This window comes from Corylus avellana, chromosome ca6 (genome assembly GCF_901000735.1).
Source record: "Corylus avellana chromosome ca6, CavTom2PMs-1.0".
Taxonomy (NCBI): Eukaryota; Viridiplantae; Streptophyta; class Magnoliopsida; order Fagales; family Betulaceae; genus Corylus; species Corylus avellana.
Genome location: NC_081546.1, coordinates 8,122,132 through 8,127,408, shown reverse-complemented (window position 1 = coordinate 8,127,408; position 5,277 = coordinate 8,122,132).

The following is a 5,277-nucleotide window of genomic DNA, read 5'->3' as shown; positions in this document are numbered from 1 at the left end:
CAAACACAGTTTATAAAAGATTAGAATATGCCGATTGGATATGCTATAACAACACTGTCAGCACCCAAAATATCCAGGTTACTTTTGCCCTTTATCAGCGATCACCATCATCAATGTTTCTTATTATGCAAGTTTCTTTTTTTTTTTTTTTGTTATCTGCAGTTTATTATTCCTCTCTCTCTCTCTCTCTCTCTCTCTCTCGTACGGCCAGCACATGTTGTGGGGATCAAAATGAAAAGAGGAAGTTTCATTTGAATGGGAAAAAAACAAAAAAAAAAAAAAATGAAAAGAGGATGTCAGATTCTTGGATAAGGTCTGAAATGCTTTCTGTGATTGGAAACAGCATTTTGTCTTTTTGTTTTGTTTTTTGTTTTTTTAAATATTAATAAAAATTTATTGGGTAAAGTCCATTTAACTCCCTCAAACTACCACCCCAATGGCAATATACCCCCCTCAAACTATCAATTACAATAATTTACCTCTTAAACTACCAAAACAATGACAATGTACCTTCCCAATGTTAGCAAAATAATGAAAGTACCCTTATATAATTTTTAATAAGACAAAAATATCCTTGAAATTTGAAAAAAAAAAATTTAAATTTTAGTATTTTGTTTTTATTTTAGTAAGGGTAATTTCATCATTTTATTAAAATTAGGGGTACATTATCATTGTTTTGGTAGTTTAGGGGTAAATTGTCATAATTGATTGTTTGGGGGATAGACTGTCATTGAGGTGGTAGTTTTACGGGGTTAAGTGGACTTTATCCAAATTTATTCATTAGATAAAAAAGTAAGGTAATTTTTGAATTTTTTTTTTGCAAGAAAGAAGTGAGACTAGTGTTTTTTAGTGTGGAAAAACAAAATTCTTGGATACATAGACAATTGAACAAGTTAGTGTAACACCTCACATTTTAGTGTAGGCTTAGTATGGGAATTAGTGTGAAGTGTTGGGTTTAGAAATGTAGACTATTGATATTGACATATTAGAGTAAAAAAATCAAAAAAGTACTATTGTAAATTTTTACCAAACAAGCTAATTTTTATTTGGCACAACTTTTTAAGTACTAAACGTATTTTTTATGCTTCCTAACGTAATCTCAAACATGCTCATAATGAGTGAAAAATGGACCAAAGCTCCTTTAATGAAATTATAAGAGCTAATGAATTTCATAATTTAATGGTTTAATTCATGACACATAACATATAGGACAATATGATATCAAATCTTATTATTTCAATTTAACAGAACTTGGGATTAATTAAGTGATTTACCTATTCTTAACCCTAATTAATTAAGTCAACCATTTCAAATCTTCCAACATAAGGACCACAAATCATTCATGCAAGAGACCACCTAGTGTTTTGAAAAAGAAAAATAAATTGCTTTTCATGATAGAACCTACACAAAAGGAGGTGACATTCTACTTTTGGGAGGGAAAAGCAAATTTTGTTGGACTTCAAACTCAACTTTAATTTGGTGGCTTGCACTCAAGCATACCCACCTCCTTTAAGGTAAAGAATAGGTAAAATCGCTTAGATTGAGGTATCCAATCTGTCTATATATTCCATATCAACTTGAGGTATTCAATTTGTCTTAGAGCCTGTTTGAAATTGCATTTGATAAATAGAGCTTTTAAGTCAAAAAGAGATTTTTGGTAAAAGCTTCATTTTTAATTTTTGCCAAAAGTGCGTTTCGACAATTTTTAGGCTTTTTAGACCTTTAAAAGCGCTTTTAATATTTTTATCAAATGAATATATTTTTCTTCAAACGAACTTTATGAGTGTTAAAAGCATTTTTTCCCTCAAAAGCAATCCCAAACAGGTCCTTAATATTTATATTTTGAACCTTTTTAGTATAAAAGTACATTTTTGTCATTAACAAACATAAAACAAAAATGTAGACATAAAACAAATTCATAATAAGTAATTAACATATCTAATAAGCCAACCGAGACAAAATCTAGCAAAAAAAAAAAAAAAAAACTCAAAGGATCACAAGTCGTCAATGATAAGCAACGATCATAGACAAATTGACTATGAAACTTCTCCAATTACTTCAACATCATCAATTTGATAGACGAAAAATATTGGTATGGAAGTTCGAGAATTTGCTTTATTTACCCTTTTCCATTTTCCTTGTGACCAAATGGAAAGAAAATTTTCTTTCTCAATCGACTTCTCCCTCTTGCTTAAAGAGAGAAGCTCTAAAACCCATAGGGTTTCCAACCGTCTCTTAAGAGACCAACTGCCTCGCCATTGTCCCCACCGGTTGATCCTCTCCTCTCTGCATTGCCATCTTTTGCAATTTAACTTGTTTATGACCCGTTTATTAAACAAGTGAAGCAGGTCAACTAGTTTGTGAGCTAAATTGGTTTATGCTAAATCGAAATCTATAATTTTGTGTCAAGTTCGCGAGTCGTGTCAAAATTTGCCAACCCTACTGTCAATCCTTAACTCAATCCAACTTGTGTAAGAGTACTAGCAACATAATTTCTAAATCTCGTTCCCTTATCTAAATGTAGGAAGAAAAAAAATTCTAAAAAGACCCTTGCAATAGACTCCCTTACAATGTTCCCTAAACCAAGAGAAATAAAAGTGCTATCCTTAATCTACCCTAAAAAAACTCTAGAGAGAGAGAAGAGAGAGAAGGAGAAAAAAAATTGAGGATCTTAGGGTAATCTCCTACTCTAATCTCATCGTTAATATTGTTATGAGCATGTTTCCTTTATATTTATCGTATGTATTAGCTCTATAATGGTAGTTTTACGTATGAGTTAGTAGGAGTAATTCTATAAGTCTTCTTAGAGTCATTCAAAATGTGATGTGGCTTTTAAAATCACCAATAGATTAAAAATCAATAAATCACGTCTCAAATACAAATGTTATTGTAAAAGCCACATCACATTTGGAATGATTCTAGGAGGATTCTAGGAAAACTTATAGCATTGCTCGAGTTAGTAGTTTTAAGCTTAGATTGAATATTATGAGTTTAATGATAGTCAATGGTTAGATTGATTATGGGTTTTGATTAGCATGTGAGATCTAGTTATTTTCTTGTGATTAGCATACTACTTAAGAGATTAAATATAGATCTACATGCTTTGATATGGCTTAATGGTTGGATTAATGATGGCTTGGAGGTTTGATGTAGATGAGTAATCATTAATGCGTATGTATGTTATATTTATGCTTAGGATGGTGCTAGGAAGCATAATAGAGCCTTAGATCGTGTTAGAATATGTTAAGTTATGACCTTTTTTGTAAATGAAGTTTATGTTAGACCATCGAACAATCGATGGTATTAGCGTTGATTGATCAGCACAATTATCGAACGATTGATGGTTAGACAGAGTAATAATTTTGTCCTCATATTACGTTTAATGATATTTTAGCTTAGATTAAGGACTGGTGTTAGACCATTCACAGATTTTGAGGGTAAAGAATGTGATTGAGTTTATTTATAAGAACTTTACGACCAAGGTAAGTAAAACTCACACAGATACTTTTTAATTCATTTGTAAAATGATTACCTTATGTATTAAACGTGCATGTAAACACCTTACATTAAACACATTTTAAAATGATTCGAACAATATTTTTGTGAAAATGAGTGATGAATAATGTAATGATGTAACATGAGTTTTGTAAATGTACGCGTGTAAAAGATAATGATTAACTACATTGTATGATATGGTACTTCATGTACGGATGATGACCATGAGCTTATCATATATCGTATACGAGTTAACCCTATAGTGTAGAGATTTATGTTTGATTGTTTGGCCTTGATTTTAATGATTTTATAGGTGACTGATGCAACCATTTGCAGGTGGTGGTCACAAGACGACATTGTTAGTGGCATGGATCATACGGAATTTAAATATGGTCGGCCCACTAACAATGACAATATGCGTGCTTCATCGGGACATCGGTGTTGTACTACATGTCTCTCGAGATAACACCGGCTCTACCAAGCATGGGGTAAGGGCTTGAATAGACCTCATATGGAATTAAACTATAACATGTCTACTTTAAATATCATGTACTATATCTATAATGCATTGTCATGATATTCTTGTCATTAAACAAAGAATTGCACTTTATATTATTTATTAACCTATTTTTTAAAACAATTGAGTTCACCTTTGATATCATGTTCACCATGTGTATTTTTATTTATTAAGTTGTGTACTGATGCTTGTATCATTTCCACCTATAAAACATATGTTGTTTTTATAGTTGATTGTGATTTGGAGGATGTTAATGTATGTCAACCAACGCATGAGACTTACATTGATGACTTGGCTAAAATATTCTTTGTGGAGAACTCCGAGACGTGAAATTGGATCATCTCCAGTTCATTTGAATTGGATCCTCGTCTCTAATTATTTATATTTGAGGAGTATTTTTGTTATTTCACTTTTTGAGAGAACAAAAATATCTCTAAAATATAACTAACTAGAAATAATCCTAATTCCTGAAATGTTGGATTACATGTGGACCCACGAGCATGAAGAAATTTTTACTTTCCTAGGGCTTGTGTACACTTGGTATTGTACCTTTTATTGATTAAGCAATGAGAGTCTTTCGCATTCTCTCTTCTATTCAGATAAAAAATTTGAAAGATCATACCTTGTAACCTTTTATCAATCCACCATTCACTACTAGACCAATAGGGAGTGGCACTCCCATGTTAGTTGAGCCACCGTTGTTCTCGCATTTTATTTTTAGTGTTTTTTTTTTTTTTTTTTTGTCTCTTTGAATTTTTTGAATTAAAGTTATTTTTGTCATTGTGGGATATTGACATAACTTATAATTTAGTGGGACATTAACAATCAGACGACAGTTTAATGAAAATTGTAAACTTTTTATTTTTATTTTTTTTTAAAAAAATAATAATAGTTCATTCAAGAATTGATTAGGATTGACCCATCCACATTATGAAATAATTTGTACATTATGGAATAATTTGTGAAATAATATTACTCTCTTTGTTTGTGAAATTGGTGAGTTTGCTAGAGACAATCGAGAGAGGACGAAACGGAGTATATCGAACTTAGAAAACGGTGCCGTTTCTGTGATTCTTAAGTTTGTGCGTACGTGGCATGTTCTACACCGTTATTTCAATTTTACACGGTCGAGATCAACCAAAATTCACCGCAAGATTTCTCCTCAAACTGTAGAGGAACTTGATCCCGTATCATCTGCACACACGATCGTTATCTCCTTCAGATAAAACGAATATTCAATATGCCTCCTCGAATTCGTTCTCAAG